The sequence below is a fragment of the Pogoniulus pusillus genome, chromosome 2 (assembly GCF_015220805.1).
Source record: "Pogoniulus pusillus isolate bPogPus1 chromosome 2, bPogPus1.pri, whole genome shotgun sequence".
Taxonomy (NCBI): Eukaryota; Metazoa; Chordata; class Aves; order Piciformes; family Lybiidae; genus Pogoniulus; species Pogoniulus pusillus.
The window spans coordinates 2,976,127-3,001,816 of NC_087265.1; the positions used below are offsets into that span (position 1 = coordinate 2,976,127).

General features: G+C 44.3%; 1 long non-coding RNA gene across 1 annotated transcript in view; it reads left to right on the top strand.

Moving 5' to 3' along the window:
• Window positions 1-25,690, top strand: part of LOC135187502 (uncharacterized) — an 87,667-nt gene that overhangs the window by 25,764 nt on the left and 36,213 nt on the right. The window contains exon 4 of the long non-coding RNA XR_010307351.1: window positions 11,023-11,173. This is a non-coding gene — a long non-coding RNA (uncharacterized LOC135187502). The remainder of the gene's footprint in view (window positions 1-11,022; window positions 11,174-25,690) is intronic.

The following is a 25,690-nucleotide window of genomic DNA, read 5'->3' on the forward strand; positions in this document are numbered from 1 at the left end:
AACACTGCAGGGGGACTTGGACTAGGTGACCAAACTTCAAAGGTCCCTTCCAGCTCTGTGATTCTCTGATCAGTGTGTATTGTAGGCCTCCAGTTCTACTATCAAAGCCACAAGTAAGAGCAAATATACAGGAACTGAACATTTGGGTTTGTTCCTACTGTAATTCATATCCTGCCAAAGTAACCAAAGAAGTTGTTATTTATCCTACTTCTTTCTTCTTGTAACTTCTGAATGTGTGGAAAAGTCTTGCAAGAGGGGCAATAGCTATAATGGTTGTTGCATCCATATCAACTAGCTACACCAGCAGAGCAGCTCAAAGCTGTGTTGATGGCCTTTCTTAGTGCTTACACATGTACTCTAACCCCAAAAGCTAGGCCATGTATATTTGCAACAGCATCATTTATCTATTCTTAGGCAAGTTCCCCAGTATTGGTCCCACAGGCACTTTTTCTTACCTTTAACCATTAAATATGATCCATTGGAAACTATCCTGTTGATGTTAGTGCAAGAGAGACCTGGAACCTAACAGAGAACCTTATAGAATCATGGAATCACAGAGACATCCAGCTTGGCAAAGCCCCTCGAGTCCAACCTAGAACCCTACTCTACAAGATTAACCTCCAACCATACCCCTAAGCACCACATCCAAAGCACCCTTAAACACATTCAGGGTGGGTGACTCCATCACCTCCCTGGGCAGCTCATTCCATTTTTTGACCACTCTCTCCATGAAAAAAAAGTTTTCCTAATATCCAATCTGAACCTGTTCAGTCTCAGCTTGAGGCCATTTCCCTTTATTCTGCCTTCAACTACCTGTGAGAAGAGCCCAGCAGCAGCCTCTCCACAATGTCCCTTCAAGGAGTTGTAGATCTTTTTCCTGGAATGGAGAAAATTTACCTTTCCTGGCCTCCACACCTTCACTCCAATACAACTCCTTCTGAAAGTGATTGGGAAGTTGCCAACCAAAATGCCAAAGACTCCAGGAATCATCCCTTTATGATGAGTGATTTATGATTTAGACTTCAACCAATACATGTCCTGTATTCCTATTTGGATTTTTGGGAAAACAAGCCAGGAAAAGGGAGCAATAGCTTAGGAAAAACATGTATCTAGTTGGGGAATGCAAGTAGAGCCTTTGGCAAAGGATCAAGTAATGCTAAAGCTCAGCTCTGTGGGGATATTAACGTTTTTCAAAGCAATCAATGTGAAATAAATCTGAGAACCTGTGTTTAAATTATGATTAAAACCAAAATACACCATGAATATGCATTTTGTAGCTGTTCCCTGTTGTTTTGGGCACTTCTCCTGCTTTAGTAAGAGAATTTTTTTGGAGGAGCTAAAACCTGACTGGAGCAGAAGCTCCATTTCGAGTCCTATTTTAGGTGGTTTGCAATCATGGGTTTCCCTATTTTTCTTATCATTTTTTTCTCCCCCCCTTTGATTTGCTTTTATAAGAGTATTATCCAACTCAGCTTGGCACAATTCAAGTGCACAACTGCAACCTTTCTCCGTGACCCAAAAGTCAGTGCCACTCTGTGGGCTGGCAGTTTGCAAATAAAACATATCCTTAATGAAGTGTGGAAGCTCCTGTTCTTTTTCCTTCCTCAGGAGACGTGCCTTAATCTCTGGCTCAGAGCCTTGTCAAATGCTGCAGTAAAGAACTGGCAAGCTCAATGCTGCTAATGGATTGAAATCTCCACCAGGTTGTTCATTTCTTGAGGGTTATTTTTTTCCTCCTTCTTCTGCCTTTTTCTTTCCTTTTTTTTTTCCCCCCCTTCCTTCTCCTAAACACTGCAGCAACTAAAGCATCTCTTCAGTCCTCACTCTTCTGTAACGATTGGTTGGGGACTCTGGTGACAACTCTATAGTGCACATAAGAGAAATTTAAATCATGCCACTAAAATGTACCAAGGATTTGGTTGCTTATGTAGGTCAATTATTAAGGGAAAAAAAAAAGATTAAAACCAGGGGCTGTGCTGCCTCTTTGAAATTTATTCCCCAAGATATGAAATTGTGGTATTTATGATTATAACTTGTGACAGGTTCTCTAAGTCATAGGCATTTTGTGTCTCCTGTAGGAGAAGCTGGAAATGTTCATGTTTTGTATGTGTGTGTGTGTATTTTATGTGTATATGTGTGTGTGTATAGATCTATACTATGTGTATATATATGTATATATACACTATATGTGTTTATATGTGTGTGTATATATATATCCACACCATGTGTATATATATATCTATACACTTTATTTTCCTATAAGGCAATCATAAGCTACTGATTCACATCTGAATTGATCAAAAGTACTAAACTGCAGCCTTGAAAATTAGACAGATTGGGGTTTAATTTGTTCATTTGTTTGGGGATTTTTTTTTTTTTTCCTGAGATATGTATGGAGAGCAGCCAGGAAGAAAGGGACCTGGGGGTGCTGGTAGAGAGTAGCTGAACATGAAGCAGTAGTGTGCCCAGGTGGCCAAGAGAGTCAGTGGCATCCTGGCCTGGATCAGGAGCAGTGTGGCTAGTAGGACAAGGGAGGTTATTCTGCCCCTGTGCTCAAACACTGCTTAGGTCACACCTTGAGTGCTGTGTCCAGTTCTGGGCTCCTCCATTCAAGAGAGATGTTGAGGTGCTGGAAGGTGTCCAGAGAAGGGTGACAAAGCTGGTGAGGGGCCTGGAACACAAACTCTATGAGGAGAGGCTGAGGGAGCTGGGGGTGTGCAGCCTGCAGAAGAGGAGGCTCAGGGCAGAGCTCATTGCTGTCTACAACTCCCTGAAGGGAGGCTGTAGCCAGGTGGGGTTGGGCTCTTCTGCCAGGCAGCCAGCAACAGAACAAGGGGACACAGCCTCAAGTTGGCTTTGATGAGCTTGAAAGTCTTTTCCAATCTAAGTGATTCTGTGATTCTGTGATTTTGAGAGGCATCCAGGCTGGATCCCAGTCAGGGTGCTAAAGAGCTATGCAGATGTGATTTACAATAACCTGCATTGCAACCTGTTGCTGCCCAGAGCTTGAACCTTTTACACCAGGGGTGAAAAATAAAGGCAAAAAAACCCAAGCCACAATTATTCAATCACTTGTGCAAGGGCAGGGATTCGTAGCATTCCTTTAGACTGTGTTAACCTGGTTCTGTCAATGTCAATAACTCTGTGACACCCTGAGAGGAGGAAAAACCGTGGGCTGATGGGTAGGAAAAGCAGTTTGGTGCTAAAATGTTATCAAATAGTGTATGTGAGTTAGCACTGTGTGTTCTGTGGCGTTGTGCTGGAGAGCTGCTGGCGTGAGCATGCTCACTGGAAACATTGGAAGTCCTTGAGGAGAAAGTAGGTTACCCTCAGTTCTCCTGGTGGATGGAGGGGAAAGAAAAGGGATTTTTTTTTTTTGTCCTGAAGTCTGCTTTAGACTCATTCTCATGTTACTGGAGGGGCCTTGGTGCAGCTTATCTGCAGAGCAGATGGGAAGTCAAGTTCTTCCAGCAATGCTTTTGGCAGATCAAAGCAATCGTGTGGTGCATCTAAGCTGATGTTTGCCATTGAGGCCCTGTGCATCTATGGGAACTATAGAAATACTGCCATAACTGTTCTCCTTGAAATCAGCAAGGAAATGAGATGACCTGTGATGACCTCAGGTCTCCTTATTTCTGCCCCTTAAAGGCTTTCTTTAAGGGAAGTGTGTAAATGGAGCCCATCCTTGCACCATTGCATGTAGACAGTCTAGAAGCTCTGCAGCATCTTGGCAGCTACCTGCACTGCAGGTTACTTACAGAGTGCTTTTAAGCTGCCTGCTGAAAGAAGTGAGTTTTAATCTCTAAAGAAGACAGAATTAGGAGGAAAAATAGGACATACTGTAAAAATTGGCCAAGTTGTGAATTGTGATGTCAGTTCAGTCATTTTCTGGAGGGAAAATAAAAAGAAAAAACCCATTTGACTGTTTTTTCTTAGAAAAATGAGATTTGTATTAAACAATTCTGCTTTGTGAATGTCTTGAAACAAGAGTGAAAAAAAAACCAACAAAGTCCTAGGGAGGAAAAGGTAAATTGTGGAAGAACTCAGGGGCTGCAGAGGAGCTGAAGGTCAGAGATGGGAATGGTGTGACCTTTCTGGAGCAGAAAAGCATAGGAAGAGGCATGAGTGGAGAGGCTAAAACCTATTTCGTTTGCAATCATGGGCTAAAGAAGTTAAATCTAAGATGAAATGAGAGAGTGATTGGCATTGGAATGGGCTGCCCAGGGAGGTGGTGGAGTCACCGTTACTGGTGGTATCACAGTATCACAGTATCACCAAGGTTGGAAGAGACCTCACAGATCATCAAGTCCAACCCTTTACCACAGTGCCCAAGGCTAGACCATGGCACCAAGTGCCACATCCAACCTTGCCTTGAACTGCCCCAGGGACGACGAACTGCCCCAGGGACGACGAACTGCCCCAGGGACGACGTGGTGTTCAAGCAAAGCCTGGATGAGGCACTTAGTGCCATGGTCTAGTTGATTGTCTAGGACTGGGTGCTAGGTTGGGCTGGATGATCTTGGAGGTCTCTTCCAACATGCTTGATTCTATGATTTATTTTTTCAGCCTGGAGAAGAGGAGGCTCAGGACAGAGCTCATTTCTCTCTGCAACTACCTGAAGGGAGATTGTGGCCAGGTGGAGTTGGTCTCTTCTGCCAGGCAATCAGTAACAGAACGAGGGGAAACAGTCTCAAGTGGTGCCAGGGGAGGTCTAGTCTGGATTTTAGGAGGAAGTTGTTGTCAGAGAGAGTGAGTAGCATTGGAATGGGCTGCCCAGGGAGGTGGTGGAGTCGCCATCCCTGGAGGTGCTCAAGCAAAGCCTGGGTGAGGCACTTAGTGCCATGGTCTGGTTGATTGTCCTAGGGCTGGGTGCTAGGTTGGACTGGCTGAGCTTGGTCTGTTTCTATGATTCTATGAAAGGACTTGAAGGAGCTGCTGAAATATGGCTGCATGGATTTTGGCTGGAGACCTTGGACTTTAAAAGTGCAGTCTGTGGACCACGCACCAGCAAAGGGTATCATCAGGTAGTTTTTCTCCTCTGCTTGCACAGACCTTGATTATTGGTAAAGGCTCAAAGTGACTAAGACATGCATTAATGTAAGGCCCCCGGTTGTAAATCAATATTTGAAATAAATGGTTTTAACTGTTCATTATGGAAACTTCATTCTCAGAATAATTATAAGCCTCAAAGTGAAAGTGAGATTTAAAGGCTGTGTTGATCTGCAGAGATTTGGCAAGCAGCATACATACTTAATCAGTCACACTGTAGCTTCTGTGCTTAAGATGGAGCATGAGGCTTGTTTGTTCTGAGCAATACAGAGTCATCGTTCCTGACTACTTGAATGGTCAAGCACTGGAACAGGCTGCCCAGGGAAGTGGTGGAGTCACCATCCCTGCAGGTGTTCAAAAAATGCATAGATATACTTCTTTAGGTCATGGTTTAGTGGGCATGGTGTTGTTGGGTTGATAGTTGGACTTGATCATAGAGGTCTTTTCCAACCTTGATGATTTTAGGCTACAAGAGTTGAGGCTCTTCAGCCTGGAAAAGAAGAGTCGCCGTCCCTGGGGCACTTTAAGGCAAGGTTGGACGTGGCACTTGGTGCCATGGTCTAGCCTTGAGCTCTGTGGTAAAGGGTTGGACTTGATGATCTGTGAGATCTCTTCCAACCCTGATGATACTGTGATACTGTGATACTGTATCTGAAGGGAGCCTACAGGAGGGATAGAGAGGGACTATTCACAAGATCTTGTAATGACAGGATAGGGAGTAATGGGTTTAAATGGCAGAGGGGAGAATTAAACTGGATATTAGGAAGAAGCTCTTCACAGTGAGGGTTGTGGGACACTGGCACAGGTTGCCAGGCAGCTTGTGGGTGACAGAGGCACAGAATGATCTTTGATCACATTCTGTGCTTCTGTGATCCACAACATCCCTGGAGGTGGAGGTGTTCAAGGCCAGGTTGGATGAGACCCTCCTCTAGTGGGAGGTGTCCCTGCCTATGGCAGAGGATTGGAACTGGATGATCTTTGAGGTCCCTTCCAACCTAAACCAATATGTGATTCTAATGTTTATTCTGACTGGGGCATCTGAAGAGCAATGACAACCTTATCCTGCAAGAGCTACGTGCAGTGGCTTAAAGGATGTACCTGCCAATGTGGGAGTCAGTGAATCTGGTGATGGCATGTTTGAAAAGAGCTCAGCAGCCCAATTTTACCCTGTGTAAAACCATTTGCAGCATGCACTCTCGTGACTGCCCTGTCCTCAGCAACCAGCATTTGCAACTTTGCTTCTCTTTATCTTGATAAACTTCTGTCAGGTTTACATCACTGAATGTGATTTTTCATTGCCAACCTCCGAAGTTTGGGCTGTGACAGAGCTACACTAAGAAACACTCTTTTAATTGTTGCTTAATTAGGGTAGGTACTACATCTTCCCTGAGGACAAGCAAAGTTTTGTTAATATCACTGCTTTTGCAGTCCAATGCATTTGCTTGATGGTGTAGACCTTTGTACATCTTTGTCATATGGAATTGCTTTACCTTTTATAAGCATTTTTCTTTGCCTTTTGCATTAAGTTTTCTTTGCCTCTTGATTAATTTATCTTTACTGTTTGTATTTTTATCTTTTGTATTTTTTCTTTACCTTTTGCATTATTTTTTCTTTACCTTTTGCATTTTTCTTTACTTTTTACATTAATTTTTCTTTGCCTCTTGCATTAATTTCTCTTTACTTTTTGCATTTTTCATTTACCTTTTGCAGTATTTTTTTCTTTGCCTTTTGCAGTTTTTTTCCCTTTGCCTCTTGCATTAATTTTTCCTTGCCTTTTGCATTAAGTTTTCCTTGCCTCTTGCATTAGTTTTTCTTTACATTTTGCATTTTTCTTTACCTTTTGCATTGATTTTTCTTTACCTTTTACATTAAATTTTCTTTGCCTCTTGCATTAGTTTCTCTTTACTTTTTGCATTTTTCTTTACCTTTTGCATTTTTTCTTTACCTTTAGCAGTATTTTTTATTTGCCCCTTGCATTATTTTTTCTTTACCTTTTTGTATTAATTATTCTTTGCCTCTTGCATTAGTTTCTTTTCCCCTTGCATTAATTTCTCTTCACCTCCTGCATTAATTTTCCTTTACCTTTTGCATTTATTTTTCTTTACCTTTAGCATTGTTTTCTTTACCTTTTGAATTTCTTTGTCTCTTACATTAATTTTTCTTCACCTTTTGCATTTATTTTTCTTTACCTTTCCATTATTTTTTCTTTGCCTCTTGCATTAATTTCTTTGCCTCTTGCATTAATTTCTTTGCCACTTACATTAATTTCTTTGCCTCTTGTGTTAATTTCTTTGCCTCTTGCATTAATTTCTTTGCCTCTTGCATTAATTTTTCTTTGCCTCTTGCATTAATTTTTCATTACCTTTCACATTCTTTTTCCTTTACCTTTTACATTAAATGTTTAAAACCTTCTGTTAAATTTCTTTGCCTTAGATAAAATATGTTACTGATTGAGTACCACATATACTGACTGTAGGAACAGTTGCTGGTTTTCCCTCTTCCTATATAGATCTCATTACCACTTTCTCCTTCAATACCTCCTCAGAATTAAGAAAACAAAAACCAAATAACAATAACAACCTTGGGTATTCTCTCCCTTCCAAGTAGGTAGGAGAAAATTGCTCAATTAGATTATAGGGTCTGTATATCAGTGTAAAGAATTTATTGTAGGAAATCTATATTAGAGCCAAAACGATTAATGGTAATTAATGTTCCCACATTTAATAACAAAAGAATTAATAGTGAGCAACCACTTGTCATGAAGTGTTACCTTGACTCACAAATTCTGAGTGTGCTACATAGATTTTTATATGGGGGGGAAAGAAGAAAAAGAAAGATTAGGTTAATCTGACTGTAATCTAAGCCATTATTTTATTTCCTGTCTGGAAGAAATAAACACATTATTTTTTTTCCCCTATTAAATTGGTTAAGCTTTGTGAGAGTTTGTTTCTGCCAGAAATAAAGAATCATAGAATCAAGCAGGTTGGAAAAGACCTCCAACTTCATCCAGTCCAATTTATCATCCAGCCCTAGACAATCAACCAGACCATGACACCAAGTACCCCATGCAGGCTTTTCTTGAATACCCCCAGCGATTGCAACTCCACCACCTCCCTGGGCAGCCCATTCCAAAGCCAATCACTCTCTCTGGCAAGATCTTTATTCTAATGTCCAGCACAACTTGAGACTGTGTCCCCTTGTTCTGTTGCTGGTTGCCTGGCAGAAGAGACCAATCCCCACCTGGCTACAACCTCCCTTCAGGTAGTTGTAGACAGCAGTGAGGTCACCCCTGAACCTCCTCTTCTCCAGGCTAACCAACACCAGCTCCCTCAGCCTCTCCTCACTGCAAGAAGGTAGTCTGCTCATCTACTTTCCTGTCCTTTGAGGTACTAGCACCTTTGCTGGTTGCATATGAAGGACGAAGTGCACCATGTCAATGAAAGAGTAGCTCCAAAACACAAAATCAAACCACAGCCACAGTAAATTTCCAAATAAATAACAAGGGCTTAGAGCAAGAACTTCAGCCATACGGGTTGGACTCTGGTTGTGGCCAGAGAAGGAGTTCTAACATGACCTAGCAAGCTCTTGCAAAATCCTCCTTCTGTTGCTTCTGCTCTGCCTATCCCCCGTTGTGTGCAGTTGGCATTGCTTTAAATATCACCTCCTACCCACCAGCGCAGCGGGGCAGCCTGTCTGGATGAAGTGATAGGAGACTGGTGGTAGGCACTCACATCAGAAAGGGGATTGCATCCATTTGGGAAAAAGCTCTTGGCCAAAGTGTCCAGTACAGAGTGAAATTCCATCCTTTTGAGAAGGAAAGAGGAAAAAAAGAAGTGCATGAAAGAAAAATACTGTCAGATGTCCATGTGCTATTGACAGGGAATAATTTATACTGAATCCTGCTCTTAGTGTTTTGGTGGATCTCTATGTGCTCTGCCTATGATCTGGATGTGACTAGGGTTTCTGTGTCTGTGCTTCTGGCAAATGTGGTCAGTATTTAACCCAGACTGTATTTTTGTGCTTACCATCTGCTTCATTCTGAATGTCAGCTCCACAACTGGCCTGCTACTTATTGCTATTCAGCTATTTTGAACTCGACTCAGTGCGGCAGATAGGGAAGGATGTACTGGTTGTGCTAAAATGTCAGCTGAGCTGCATCTTCTCCCAGAAGTTAAGCCCAAATCTTTGTGGAAAATAACAAAAAGAGAGGATGGTTCTCCTACTTCTTTTACTGTGATGTTTATTTCTCTAACTTGATGTTTTCTTGATGCTGTTATGACTAGGGAAAGAAAAAAGACAAAAAATCAAAAGTAAAGACAGAGTTTGTAAGAGTTGTCAGCATGGTTGCAGTATCAAAGCTCTGGAGAGACCTTAGAGTGGCCTTCCAGTACCTGAAGGGGGCTTAGAAGAAAGCTGGAGAGGGACTTTTTGCAAGGGCTTGTAGTGATAGGACAAACAAGATGCCCAGGGAGGTGGTGGAGTCGCTGTCCCTGGAGATGTTCAAGCAAAGCCTGGATGAGGCACTTAGTGCCATGGTCTGGTTGATTGGCCAGGGCTGGGTGCTAGGTTGGACTGGGTGAGCTTGGAGGTCTCTTCCAATCTGCTTGATTCTATGATTCCATGATTTTATGATTCTATGGATGTGGCACTTAGTGCCATGGTCTGGTTGATTGGCCAGGGCTGGGTGCTAGGTTGGACTGGGTGAGCTTGGAGGTCTCTTCCAATCTGCTTGATTCTATGATTCCATGATTTTATGATTCTATGGATGTGGCACTTAGTGCCATGGTCTGGTTGATTGGCCAGGGCTGGGTGCTAGGTTGGACTGGATGAGCTTGGAGGTCTCTTCCAACCTGGCTGATTCTATGATTCTATGAACAGACGATGGCTGTGAGATGGAAGAGAGTGGATTTAAACTAGATATTGAGAAGAAATTCTTTACATTAAGAGTATTGAGACCTTTGAACAGGTTGCCCAGGGAGATCATGGACACCTTCCTGAAGCTGTTCAAGACTAGGCTAGATGAGATCTTGAGCAATCTGGTCTGTTGTAACCTGTAGCAAGAGTTTGCAACTGGATGACCTTCAAGGTCCCTTCCAAGCCAAACCATTCCATGTATCTTTGTATCTGGTCAATGGACACACTTCATAAAACTCTTACTTAAGGAAGTTCCAATAAAATTCCATGGTTTTATGTGTGGAAAAAAAAAATCAATACATGACTTAGCCTAGGATTTAGGTGTGGAAAAAAATCAGTATGTGACTTACACTGGAAATGTTTGGCTGAAGTTGGTGTTTACACCTTGAACCTAACCATACCACCCTGCCAGCTGTTCTTTAATGCTTGTGTGACTGTTTCTGGAGTGTCTGTTAAAAAAATAGAAATGGAGCAAAGCTGGAGATGGGTAGGTTCAGGCTGGAAGTGAGGAGGAAGTTCCTCAGCATGAGAGTGGTGAGAGGCTGGAATGGCTTGCCCAGGGAGGTGGTTGAGGCCCCATGGCTGGAGGTGTTTAAGGCCAGGCTGGATGGGGCTCTGGCCAGCCTGATCTAGGGTAGGGTGTCCCTGGGCATGGCAGGGGGGTTGAAACTGGATCATACAATCCTGACTGATTATATGATTCTAAATCACACAGAACCACAGAAAAAAATCAGGTTGGAAAAAACCCTCAGGATCACCAAGTCCAACCTAGAACCCTATTCTGCAGCATTCACCTTAAACCTTCTCCCCAAGCACCACATCCAAACGACCCTTGAACATATCCAGGGTTGGTGACTCCACCACCTCCCTGGGCATCTCATTCCAGTCCCTGACCACTCTCTCCATAAAAAGCTTTATCCTAATGTCCAATCTAAACCCACTCAGCCTCAGCTTGAGACCATAACCTGGAAATAAGGAAAGAATACTGGGAAAAATTCTTACAGTTATTTTGTGGAAGAGAAATTACTTAACACTCATAGTTATTTGCATCCTTCACAGGTCTGATTCAGCCTTACAGTTTTGATGCCTCAAACAAATGTCAGCACCTTTACCAATGAACCCACTGACAAGTGGATTAAATAAGCAAGTGGGCTGGAGAAGACATCTGCTTCCAGTCTTCTGATGTACCTCAAGGACCTAAAGTCTGGAGGTAGGAGAACTGCTGCAGGATGGGTGGGAGATTTCAGAAAGGATATTTCTTTGGTGCCTGTGATTTGGATTGTATCAGAGGGCAAATGAGACTGACAGGGTTTTTTTTCCTGTCACTTGGGGCAGCAGTTTTGCTGTCTTCACAATATGGAACAATTCAATAAACTTTGGAAGTGTTGTGTGGGATCAAAAAGTGACCCTTTTATGTTGGGAAAGTTTGGAGAGGACATGGGAAGGAGAATTTCTTTTGTCTCTAAACCACTGTGGACTCAGATGCAGAAGGCTGAAATCAACTGGTAATATTAGAAAGAGGTTTTTTAGTTGAGGTCACGTTGGATGTCATATCTGAGTGGCTCTTTTGGAATGGGTTCTGGTTCTGCATGTTCCTCACATCACTGAAAAGTAGCTCTGACTGCTGGACCAGCTATGGGAGAGTGTAGGTGGAGACCTCTCCCTGCACATGGACACACTCTGGGGAGGCTTATTTGTTTCCTCACCCTGAGGCAATCCTTCTGCTCAGTAACAAGTGAAATGAAATACCAGGTATAGGGGAATAATCCTGTGTTAGGCAGACCCTGCAAGTTATCCAAACCCTAGCTGCCAGAGATTAAAATGTCAAGGTTTAGGTGACTGTAAAACGTTTCTTGTTTATGAATTCACAGTCCTCTTGAATGTCCCCAGGTGCTGGATTTGCTTATGGATCTCTGAAGTAGCTGAAGGAAATGTAAAATCAAATGTAGACAGACAGCTCCCTCTTGAATACATCTCCGCAGAGGCTCAGGAGCACTTGTTATGCTAGCCAGGGTGTGGAATAAATGACACTCAAGAAATTTGCTCTAGAGCCACCTATTTGGGATGATAGGCTCTGTGTGCAAGGTTGAAGCCCCTCCTGGGGGAGCTGCCATCACTGTGGTGCAGACAGGTGGATCTGGAGACGCTCGGTCGTAGAGAGTGGCAGAGGACCAGCAGATCAATATTTAATGCAAAGGCTGCTGCAGCCCCTCACATGCATAATTTATTCCTGCTTTTGGATACAGATGGACCTGAATCAAGACATGCATCCAGACTATAGGGGTATTAGATGCAGGTCCAAGCATTTCAGACTGTCTTCACCTTCAAAACAGGGGCAATTCAGAAGCCAGTATTCAACCCTTTCCTTCCTCCCTAGTTTGCACAGCACAGAAAGAAACACAACAGGGAGGTCTTGGAAATTTGTGTGGAGTTACACAGACTTTCTCTGGTTGAGGGCACCTAGCACTGCTTGCATTTCAGAGCAGAACTAGGACTCAAGAAGGAATTAAGCATTTCTGAGTTTAATTAAGTGCACTACCAAAATACGAGCAAAGTCAGCCTTGTAAAAGAGAACTTTAATGTCCAAACTGACACAAAATAATGACCCCTTGGGAATGAATCAAGAGAAATAATCTGAGAACCACATTCTGGTGAATAATTCAGCCACCCCAGCTCATTTCAGGGAGTGAATATCTCTGCCTGAGAATTTCTTTCCTCCCTGACAAACGATTAAATAGCAGTGATACGATAGCACACCAAGCCAGCATAACAAGGTATGAGCAAGAGGGATTTGCTTTTGACTAGTTAAGAAATAAGCTTACTAATTCACAAATTTATTATAAGATTAGCCTTTAATACCTGATAATCACCTTTGTCAGGGAAAAAAAATTCTCCTCTTCAAAAGGCAGAGGAAATTTATAGATGGGTCTTGAGCCAGGCTCGTGGGTGGTAGGCAACGTTGGCGAGAGGTCCAGCCCTCGCTCTTTGAGCCAGGGAGGAGATTGTGCTTTAGCAGGCTGGGTACAGTGTGCAGAACAGCAGAACACAGGAGAGCAGAAACAAGACAGGCATGGCAAAATCTCAAATGCCTTTAAGATTATTAATCTCTGCAGAAAACAAGTTTGATTTCTGTCAGACTGCCCATTCATTTTGATGGAGATACTTTTAAGGTCTTCTGTTTGTGTTTTAGTGGGGCTGTTACAGCTAAATATGTGGGTCAAAATGTGTTCTTCTAACATATACAGACCAGTGTCTGTATATACAGGCAGTCCTGTCCTTGGGTCCCTGGAGGTGCTCAGTAAAAGCCTGTATGAGGCACTTAGTGCCATGCTCTGGTTGATTGGCCAGGGCTGGATGCTAGGTTGGACTGGCTGAGCTTGGAGGTCTCTTCCAACCTGCTTGATTCTATGACATGGAGATAGGATTAGAAGTGTCTGTGTTTGAGAACACAGCCTTTCCAAAATGAGATGAGAGTTTCAAAGCCTGAACATCAGACAAAAGCTTGTTTATTCAATTTTAGTGGGACTGTTGCAGCTAAATACATGAGTCAAAATGTGTTTTTCTAACGTGTACAGACAAGTGTTCCCATTCCAAAGGTGCTGTTGTCATATAGATACAAGAACATCAGTATTTGCTAGAGTCTTGTTATTATCTACTTTGCAATAGGCCATCTGGACTTCAACTCAGAAAGGGCTCCCAATGTGTTAGGCTCATGCAAACATCTGGTGGGGAAAAAAAAGACCTTTCCGCCCAAGGACTTTTAGCTCAAACTAATAAAAAAGGCAAAGTGTGGGAGAGGAAAAAAAGGACAGAGGAGGGAAACCAAAAAAAAAAAAAAGAAGAAGAAGAAAACTTTCTACAGACCCCACAACCTTTATACTAACAGATGGAAGTCTGTCTCCTGACTCCTAGCCCAGTCTCATTGCCAATGAGATGATATTGTGTAGTTGTAGAGTATATACCTAGGTCACCTATGCAGCATTACTGTGAAGAGGTATCAGAATGTGCCAGAAATTAATAATATTTGCTCCTAGAAGTATTTTCTGCATTGCTCTTCTTAGCTTTCAGGTTCAAAAGCTACAGGCAAATGACAAGATTTTATTCCTGGGTGTGGAATTTGGTACAAAATTCTCCTCTCTGGGCACCAGGCACCCGTGTGAGTTTGCTTGATCCTCTGTACCTCTGTAGAAACAGAGTGAAACAGGAATTTAAGAGCGAGCACTCACAGACATGAGGACAGCAAACAAAACACTGCACCAGGAGATGCAAAATCACTGAAGCTTCTTTTCCAGTAGATCATAGAATCATAGAATCAACATATTTGGAAATGACTTCCAAGTTCATCCAGTCCAACCTAGCACCCAGCCCTAGCTAAGCAACCAGACCATGGCACTAAGTGCCCCAGCCACGCTTTGCTTCAACACATCCAGGGACAGTGACTCCACCACTTCCCTGGGCAGCCCATTCCAATGCCAGTCACTCTCTCTGGCAACAACTTCCTCCTAACATCCAGCCTAGACCTGCCCTGCCACAACTTGAGATTCTGTCCCCTTGTTCTGTTGCTGCTTGCCTGGCAGAAGAGACCAACCCCACCTGGCTACAGCCTCCCTTCAGGTAGTTGCAGACAGCAATGAGCTCTGCCCTGAGCCTCCTCTTCTGCAGGCTGCACACCCCCAGCTCCCTCAGCCTCTCCTCCCAGGGCTGTGCTCCAGGCCCATCACCAGCTTCATTGCCCTTCTCTGCACACCTTCCAGTTTGTTTACCCTCCAACTAGGTATTAAAGTCTTCACCTTATTGCACCATCTCCAGCCATTCCCCATACAGTCTACAGACCAGCCTCAGTTTCCGTTGAGCTGCTGCTTTCACAAGAGAGTGGAAACTCTAAGAACTTACATACATGGCTTCTGGAAATTGTATAGTAGAGTTTCATGTTGCTGCTTTTTATGCAGCAGATACTTTCCTTTCTCTCCCTTACCTCTCTCTAGCTGCCAATATTTGCAGTTCTTACAGGAATTTAATGATCTTCAGGGCTTTTACCTCTCCATTGAACTGGTCTGAAATAAGCCAATTAATCTGTGAAGAGCTGAGGGACGAAAGGTGTAGCAGGCAGGGCCAAAATGTAAATCTCAGTTTTTCACAAGAGTTGTCCAAAAAATTTAACCTTGGAAAAATGTGGGATATTGAAAAGGCTGTAAAAAGTATCAATGATTGTCTGGCTATGGAGTGAAAGGGAATAAATAATGGGATTAAGTAGAGAGGAAAGCAAAAATCAGAGATCAGTCCTCTCCCTGGATCCCTGGAGGTGTTCAAGCAAAGCCTGGATGAGGCACTTAGTGCCATGGTCTAGTTGGTTGGCCAGGGCTAGGTGATAGGTTAGACTTGGATCTTGGAGGTCTCTTCCAACCTGCTTGATTCTATGATTCTATGACATGGAGAAAGAAATCAGAAGTTTCTGTGTTTGAGAATACAGCCTTTCCAAAATGGGATGGGAGTTTCAAAGCCTAAACATCAGAAAAAAGCTTGTTTATTCAATTTATTAAAGAGCTCCCAGGCTTCTCATTCATTCATTTCCTATGAGTTTCTACACACTGAAGCAGGACATGCAAATGGGAGAGGAATTCTGCCCCAGGACCCTTGAATATGGGGCACCCAGTGCTGAAGGTCTTTGTAGGGCTGGGACAAGACAAGGTTCCTCTTGGAGAAGTCCCAGGGAAACAGCTCTGTAGAAATCCACCCATCTCATTATCCCACAGAAGACAAAGAAGTAAAATGGTTTCTTTTGGCTGTTAAGTGGCAATTTGAAGGCTAAATATTGAGTGTTCTTGCACAAAGATAGAGGCAAGAGGCCTTTGGCTATTATTCAGCAATGTTACAGAGCTCCCTGAACTTGAGCCAAGCTAAAAATGTTAGGACCTGAACCAAAAGGAAATATTTTATAGCTTGGATGCTTTTCTATTTGAAAATGTTGGAAAGGTTTTTTTCCCCCCCTTTTGTAGCTTAGATGAAAAGATTGAAGTATGATAATGATGTAGTGGAACAGTTGCTTGGCCAGGTGAGAAGGAAGAAGTTTAGAGAGCCAGGAATTGATTTTCATGCAAACATGGGTTTGTGTTTGTGCATTATACCTACAGTTATGCATGCAAGTGCATCCATTTTCTCCCTTTTTGTGCTATTTATGTCTATAATTAAATATATATATATATACACACACTCGTGATGGCAGTGATATGCTAAATGATTTAGAAGCCCACACTTCATAGGCACCCAGGGATTGCTGAATTCAAGGACTAACAACCAAGGTGAGACCTGATCTCTCAACATACTCATTTTAAGGCTCTTTAACAGATATTATTAGAGGTGTTTCAGTTTAAATTTAGTTGGATTTTTTTTTTCCCCATACTGGTTGCTTTCAACCCTTCTCCATCCATGAGGCTGGAATAAACAGGATTGCTGGAATGTAGGGGCTGATGCCCTCACCTCCCACTCTCAGACTGATAGCTCCAGCTCCACAATGATCTTCTTGCAGCCCACAGGTTGTGACAAGTTGTCAGTCACACCAACCCTCTCTGTGATTGTAGCTGCATTATTTATTAGCCAACAGACATAACTCTTGTCCCTTTTTTCAACCCAGCTTTAGTGCCTGTATATTCAGGGTCAATTCATTCACCTCTCTCCAGGTTATGAAGGGTGAGGAGAAGCAGAGATTTTTCCATGCCTGATCCCTAACTGCCTCTCAGCACATTTTTTTGCTTCATTTTAGGGATTTGTGTGAACCTAGTTCCTGAAGAAAGTTGGGAAGGGATATTTTACAAGAGCTTGTAGTGATAGAATGAGAGGGAATGGATTTGAGCTGGAAGAGGGTGGATTTAGACTGAAGATCAGGAAGAAATTTCTCACAATGAGGGTGGTGAGACACTGAAATAGGTTGCCCAGGGAAGCTGTGGATGCCTCTTCCCTTTGAAGTGCTCAAAGCCAGGTTGGACAGGGTCTTGAGCAACCTGCTCTAGTGGAAGGTGTCCTTGCCCATGGCAGGGAGTTTGGAACTAGATGATCTTTAAAGTCCCTTCCAATCCAAATCATTCTGTGGAGCTGTGATTCAGATGGTAGACATTCATGTGTAAAACTACAAGCACATTTGGCAAAGAGAAGATGAACTTTTCATAGCCCTGTGAGGAGAGGCTGAAGGAGCTGGAGGTGTGCAGCCTGCAGAAGAGGAGGCTCAGGGCAGAGCTCATTTCTCTCTGCAACTACCTGAAGAGAGGCTGTAGCCAGGTGGGGTTGGACTCTTCTGCCAGGCAAGCAGCAACAGAATGAGGAGACACAGTCTCAAGTTGTGGCAGGGCAGGTCTAGGCTGGGTGTTAGGAGGAAGTTGTTGGCAGAGAGAGTGATTGGCATTGGAATGGGCTGCCCAGGGAGGTGGTGGAGTAGCCGTCCCTGGTGGTGTTCAAGCCAAGCCTGGATGAGGCTCTTAGTGCCATGGTCTGGTTGATTGGCTAGGGCTGGGTGCTAGGTTGGGCTGGGTGAGCTTGGAGATCTCTTCCAAGCTGGTTGATTCTATGATTCTAGGAACTTACTGAGTGATGTGGTGCATTAAGTCAGAGGAGCTGTGCTGTGCAGGGAAGTATCATCACAGAAACGGTAGCCCAAAATCAGCGCATGCCATAGGGCAGTGCTAACATGTGAAAACACCTAACTGGAGAACACAGCACACAAAACTGCAAGGCAAGGGCTGCAAGCCCTGTGCTTGCAAAACAGTCCATTATACCTTGACAACAGAATGAATTTTCTTCTTAATAATTCTAATAGCAAATCCTAATAATTAGCTGATCTAATTTAGATTTGCCTTTCATCTCCTCTGAGCTCTACTGCTACGAAAGGGTGAGGAAAACTTGCCCTTAAAAAGAGAAGAAAAGGGGTGATAATATCCTGGTGACCTGACACTGCCGTTGGAGCAAAGATTTTTGCCTGAAAGGGTTTCAGGAAGTTACAAAACTCCTTTACGTGGCCTGTTGGATCTGTGTATGATTTCCAGCGTTACACAAAATAAATACCAGGAGACTGGTGTGGTTTATACAAGAGTTTATGGAGAAGAAAAAAAATCCACCCACCAGCTCCCTTGCTGAGGATTACAACCAGGTCTCTGCTGCCAAGTTCTCTGTTTAGGTAAAGCATGAGAAAATCTGCCATTTTTTTTAGAGTCACAAAAGGGGTGCTGGGGGGCTGGGGGGGGGGGGAGGGTGCAGCGGAGAAGCTGACAGCTCTCACTGCTTAAAAGGCAGCTGTTCCTTCTCAGGTACTATTATTAATAAACCCTAAGGTAATGTTTGCTCTGAAATATGTCTAATTGAAATAATTTACCCTAACCCTCAGAGAATTATGAAACTGTTTTCATCATGTTCACACACAGCAAAATAATTATGAGATGCCATATGGAAAAGCCATCATGTGGTAGATGTATTTCTGAATGTATACTTTCTTGAAGCAGTTCCCACAGATAAATCATATAGCTCATTTACAAAGAGGAGGTGGGTAGTAGTTCTTAAGTATGCAGTTTAAGTTCAGAATGGTTTCGGGCTGGGTAAATCTACAGCGGCGATGACATGCGGTAATTGCACCCATCCCGGCGCGGGTGATGGCCATCGCCCCGGCGAGTCCTGAGCGCACAAAATGCAGCAGGGAAATTCCTCCACCTCTCTTCTCTTGCAATGTGTCACCCCCTCCAAGCCCCTCTAGATCCTGCATAGAATGGGGGAGGTTGGAAGGGACCTCAGAGGTCATCCAGGTCCAACCCTCGTGCCATAGGCAGGGACACCTCCCTATAGAAGAGGTCACTCAAGGACTCATCCAACTTGACATTGAACTCCTCCAGGGAGGTTGTGGAGCACAGAAACCTCCCTAGTGGTCTATTCCAGTGTCTCACCACCCTCACTGTAAAGAATTTCTTCATAATCTCCAGTCTAAATCTACCTCAAGCTTCAATCCATTCCCTCTCATCCCATCACTACAAGCCCTTATACAAAGTCCTCTCCTGGATATCTTCAATCACATTCTGTGATTCTGTCATCCACAACCTCCCTGGGCAACCTATGCCAGTGTCTCATCACCCTCACTGTGAAGAACTTCTTCTGAACATGTAGTTTAGTTCTCCCCTCTGCCAGTTTAAACCCATTTGATCTCGGAGGTCTCTTCCAACCTGGTTGATTCTATGATTACTCCTCATCCTGCCATTACAAGACCTTGTCAATAGTCCCTCCCCAGCCTTCCTGTAGCCCCCTTCAGATCCTGGACGGCCACTCCAAGGTCTTCTCCAAGCCTTCTCTTCTCCAGGCTGCAGAGCCCAAACTTTCTCATTCTGTCCTCATAGCAGAGCTGCTGCAGCCCTCTGAGCATCTTGTGACTGCCTCAGGACTCACTCCAACACTTCCATGTCCTTCTCATGCTGGGGGCTCCAGAATTGTACATAGTACTTCAGGTAGGGTCTGATGAGAGCAGAGTAATTAGGGAGAATCCCCTCCCCTTCCGTGCTGGCCACACTGCTCTTGATGCAGCCCAGGACAGGGTTGGCTGTGGAGAGACCTTAGAGAGAAGACTGTCAACACCTGAAGGTCCTGAGCAATGTTTGCACCTCCAGTGTACCTGACTGCACTACTGGAGGTGATCTGCTACCATCCGTCAGTCTCAAACGTTTCTGATTTGCACCTGGAAAGCTCTAAGATGACACCAACAAGAAGTGAATACTCTCTCCCTACAAATTTATTTTGAGCAAAGCCCACAAAAGAACATTTCTGGCATTGCTCTTCCTCATTGCCCATCTCCTGAAGGTTTCCCAGAAGGTTTTATTCCCAGTTCATCTGTTGTCACCAGCATTACGATGTGTGTGTGTGACACAGCTCTGTATTTTGCTGTATGTAGGCTCTGTTACACCAGCAGCAGCAGCAAGATTCTACAGGGCACTCGTTGGTCTTTTGCCAGGAATAATTGTGGGAGATGATGAGACATCTGAGGTTCTCTTCCTGAGAGCTAAGAAGTTTTGAAGGTGCATTGTGAATAAGAAACTCTTATTAACATTGCTAGAAATCTGGCTGGAGATCAGGCTTTCTTGACAGACTTCTGCTAGCTCTTGTCTCCAGATGGATGGCAGAAAAATAAGGGAATAGCTTATTACACCCTTTCTGCTTCATGTCCGACTTGAAACCAGCAAGAGAGGCAACCAGAAAGAAATCTCATTCTATCCAGCCCATTCCCTCCTCTGATTTCTAAGGGCTACCCGAGTTGGTAGACAGAAATAAAACTCCTTCCATCTGGTCCATTCCCTTTCTTTCTAAGGAGCCTTCAGAACAAAGGTTAGCTCCGATCTGAGCAGCTTGGATTTGCCTCTGGTTTGTTTGAATTAGTTCCTTTTTGCAGTCATTTCTCTGCTGATGAGTGAAACATTGGAAAGAGCTGGGATAGACAAATGACTATGTGGAGATGCTGGAGTGTGTCCAGAGAAGGACCGTGAGGATACTCAGAGGGCTGGAGAACCTCTGCTATGAGGACAGACTGAAAGAGTTGGGGCTGTGCAGTGTGGAGAAGAGGAGGCTCCAAGGTGGCCTTCCATTATCTGAAGGGGGCCTACAAAAAAGCTGGAGATGGACTTTCTAAGCTCTCAGGGAGTGACAGGACTGGGGGGAATGGAGCAAAGCTGGAGGTGGGGACAGTCAGAGTGGAGGTGAGGAGAAAGTTGTTCAGCATGAGAGTGGTGAGAGGCTGGAATGGGTAGCCCAGGGAGGTGGTTGAGACCCCATCCTTGGAGGTGTTTAAGGCCAGGCTGGCTGAGGCTGTGGCCAGCCTGCTCTAGGGTAGCATGTCCCTGGGCATGGCAGGGAGGTTGAAACTGAGTGATCCTTGTGGTCCCTTCCAACCCTGTCTGATTCCATGATTCTGTGACTTCAGCCTTAGCCTTCTCTTTTGCAAATGCTACCAACATACACCACAGCTGCATTGTTTATCCCCCACCTCCTCCTCAGTAATGACATCATTGCCCTGCATTACCACTCTAGGTAGTGTATTTGTCAACAGCTGGGAACTGATGAGCAGAAGGGAAATATTTACCCAAGTCCTGGGCTGTGGCATTACCCCAGCAATGCCTTTTCAGGAAGATCACTCTGCAGTTCTGAGATTCGTGCTACAGAAACCCAAAAAGCTTTTGGCATTTCTGTGCGTGTAACACCAGCCCTCAAATAACCACCTTTTAGAGACAGTAATTACAGTAATTCTGCTTTGAAAGGAAAGCCAAAAAAGAAGAGTATAAGGCAGCAAAAAAGTGCTATTCCCTGCAAATACCTAAAGGTGGGAGCTTTCAGATACTCTGGCTGCGAGCGGAGCACCAGGGACATCCATATTTGATGACTCCCTAATCTTCCCGGGAGTAACCACATGTGCTAATATTTACTCACTCTACACAGATACAATATCTCAGCTCTGCTGCTGCGTTCACTTGCAGACATTTAGACTGAGCTTCCCTGCCACACAACCTCCCCGGGAAGCACCAGCACGAGAGAGGTAGCTTTGCCTTTTCCTCCTCTCTCTGTCATCCCCGCTTTGGGATGAGAAATGCCACGATTTGTCTGCCTTTCTCCTGTTGCACAGACAAAAAGGCACAGTTCCCCTCATTGCAACTTCCAGTCATTTGTTTTTTATGCTCACTGAAGGTGTAGCACATTTTGGTGGTATTAAAGTGCCTGAAACCAAAAGTCACATTTCTCTTCCCTGCGACTTACAGTAGATTATGATTTCACTACAGTATCCGAAAGCATGAAATGGAGATTTATGATGCTCTTGCATTTTCCACTTCACTTCATGCAATGCAGGGAAGGTAAAGTGTCTCTGCCTGCACAGCATCCCTTTTTCTCTCCTTTTTTTTTCCTCTTTGGAGCAGAATGTGCTGTGTGATTAGAGCATAGTGAGAAGGTCACTGACCAAACTTTATCTTCCACACAGTTTCCCACAGCATGTATTCCTCCTAGGGAACATTTTATCAGCTCAGGTTATTTCCAGAAATGTTCTCAAACCATCAGAACAGTCCTTGCAGTAAAACATTTCATTCCCACTTTTTATCCTTTATCTAGCAGCTCAGTGTTGACAGCATTTATGTTTCTTCTATTGACTGGGCCAAGAACAACAGGATTAATGAGGTTGTCTCTTCATGAGTGCATTATATTTTTTTCCCTCTGACCTTTCAAACATGGGAATCTTCTGTCTGCAATATTTCTTAAGGCAGGAAAGCCCCATCTTGCAGGAGCTCCCTTGTCTAGATGGGATTCTAGGTTCCTGGTGTGAGGCAGCATGAAGTGTGGGCATCCTCTGGGCCTCTCACCAATGTACAGGTGGCAAGGAAAGTCCAAAAGAACCAAGGAGGGAATTGCTTTGTTTCCTCATTTGTTAAAGGTTTGACTATGGCACTTGGGGTATTTTAAGGACTTTCTCAAGATATAAAATTCTGATTAGAAATCATAGAAACATAGAACCAAAGAATCACAGAATCAAGCAGGTTGGAAGAGACCTCCAAGCTCATCCAGTCCAACCTAGCACCCAGCCCTAGCCAATCAACCAGACCATGGCACTAAGTGCCCCAGCCAGGCTTTGCTTGAACACCTCCAGAGATGGCAACTCCACCACCTCCCTGGGCAGCCCATTCCAATGCCAATCACTCTCTCTGCCAACAACTTCCTCCTAACATCCAGCCTAGACCTCCCCTGGCACAACTTGAGACTGTGTCCTCTTGTTCTATTGCTGGTTGTCTGGCAGAAGAGACCAACTCCACCTGGCTACAGCCTCCCTTCAGGTAGTTACACAGCTGCTGCCAGCCCTTGGTAGGAGCTGCTCAGAGGATGAGTGGGTTTATTTTTTATTTGTGAAGGATTGCATGTGTTTAGGCTGGACAAGCAGAGAAAGGAGGAGCTTCTGGAACTGCAGCCATCCACAGAACACTCTTTACACTTCATCCTTCCTGTTGCTGATTATTTTTGACACTGGCTAACTGGAACGCAATCAAGATAGGATCATTCCTAAGTGCAGCAGGACAGGGAACGTGAAGAATTTTCCCAAGGATGGGAGCACAAATATCCTTAAACACAACAAATAGCTTTGCACATATGACATCTTCTAACCAACCTCCTCAAAATACATCAATTAGATAAGCTAAACATAATTAGTTTTTTTTGCACAAGATCACTAAGGGTAACTTATTCCAATTTTTCATCTGGGGAAAGAGAGGGACAGAGACCTGGAAAAGCTCCCAGTAGCCCAAAAGTTATCTACATAAGGAGGACACTAAGTCTGTTAAATTCCCCACTAAGTTATTCATTTCTCCATTTGGTGGAGGAAGAAACACCACCAAATTGTCCATTCACATCTGCATTTTATGGGGCAGTAAATCCCTTTATGGAGGAAAAGATACTTCAGTGGCATAGAATCACAGAATCAAACAGGTTGGAAGAGATCTTCAAACCCAACCTAACACCCAGCCCTGGCCAATCAACCAGACCATGGCATGAAGTGCCTCATCCAGGCTTTGCTTCAACACCTCCAGGGACAGCAACTCCACCACCTCCCTGGGCAGCCCATTCCAATGCCAGTCTCTGACAACAACTTCCTCCTAACATCCAGCCTAGACCTCCCCTGCCACAACTTGAGGCTGTGTCCCCTTGTTCTGTTGCTGCTTGCCTGGCAGAAGAGACCAACCCCACCTGGCTACAGCCTCCCTTCAGGTAGCTGCAAACAGCAATGAGGTCTGCCCTGAGCCTCCTCTTCTGCAGGCTGCACACCCCCAGCTCCCTCAACCTCTCCTCACAGGGCTGTGCTCCAGGCCCCTCACCAGCCTTGCTGCCCTTCTCTGGACACCTTCCAGCACCTCAGCATCTCTCTTGAATTGAGGAGCCCAGAACTGGTCACAGCACTCAAGGTATGACCTGACCAGTGCTGAGCACAGGGGCAGAAGAACCTCCCTTGTCCTACTGGCCACACTGTTCCTGACGCAGGCCAGGATGCCTTTGGCTCTCCTGCCCACCTGGGCACACTGCTGGCTCATCTTCAGCTACTCTCTACCAGCACCCCAAGGTCCCTCTCTGTGTGGCTGCTCTCAGCCACTCTGTCCCCAGCCTGTAGTGCTGCTTGGGGTCATTGTGGCCAAAGTGTAGAACCCTGCACTTGGCCTTGTTCGGTCTCATCCCATTGTCCTCTGCCCACCCATCCAGCCTGGTAAGGTTCTTCTGCAGGGCTCTCCTACCCTCCAACAGATTCACACCTGCTCCTAGCTTGGTGTCACCTGCAAACCTACTGATGCTGGACTCAATCTTCTGGTCCAGATCATCAATAAAGTGTCAGCTCTTTGACCTGCTCCTTGCATAATAATTGGTGTAGGAATCTGCCTGATATTTTTGGGCTGGGGGGAAGTAGAAGAGTTACTGTATTTAAATACACAGAGCTGTGTGCCTATACATATGGGGAAAAAAAGAGCTAAATGTAACCTAAAAACAACTACCAAAAGAAGTGGAAACATAAAGGATTGCAATACTTGTAGAATATGTTTTCCATAGGTGTGTAGTTCAGCTGCACAGAAGAAATTCCTTTGCCATGTAGGGAAAAGAGCTCTCACCTGATGACTTGAAGGGAAAAAACAGCATCCAGGGGACTGCCTTGCTGAGCATTCCAGTGCTGGCTTCACTTCATGTCCTTGGAGGCCAGGATGCTGGGCTGAGCCCTGGGCAGGGATCCAGGAAGGCCAGAGCTCAAGCACCATGCTTAGACTTTAAACAAGCTTGAGACTTCTGTGTGTGGATTCAAGTCATTCTGGGACTTTGAGAGCAAGCTGAACTTAGCCACATGGACATAGCCAAATTCATCCGTGTCAGCCCTAGGAAGAGAACAGAAACAAACATTCCTGGCTCCTTGCTTTAACGATCTAAATAACCCCCTATATTAGCTCTGGAAAGAGGAGAGGCTGCCTTTATGGTGCTTTAAGTTGAAAAAGAAAGCATCAGAGAAGCTAAGACAGTTTAGAACAAATCTTCAGAGCAAAATTGCATGATATTTTGCCAAGTTTCCTCCTTGACATATTAATGCTTCTAGAGTAAAGATCATTCAGCTGTGTACTGTCCACAGGTCCTGGCAGTGGTCACTGCTTGCACGTAGCAGGAAGCAGTTACTAAGTGTTAAGTACGAATATATTCTCTTTTAAGTTTGAGTTCTCGGTGCCATGGTCTGGTTGATTGGATAGGGCTGGGTGCTAGGTTGGATTGGATGATCTTGGAGGTCTCTTCCAACCTGGTTGATTCTATGATTCTATTATTCTATGATTCCTTGGGCTTCAGATCCTTTTCTATGATTCTATGATTCCTTGGGCTTCAGATCCTTGGACTTTGTTGCTTGAGCTCTTAATTCTTCCTTGCAAGATTTTTACTGTAGCTGAACTTAAACAACCATAGCAGGCACTTAATGAGTCTTTATTTGTCAGCATTTAAGACAGTCAGAGCTAATTATGATGAACAAAGTCTTTTCAGTTTCACTTTTCTCTTATGAGAATGCAGACAAGCACCAATGTAAGCTGAAGATGAGCCAGCAGTGTGCCCAGGTGGCCAAGAGAGCCAGTGGCATCCTGGCCTGCATCAGGAACAGTGTGGCCAGTAGGTCAAGGGAGGTTATTCTTCCCCTGTACTCAGCACTGGTCAGACCACACCTTGAGTG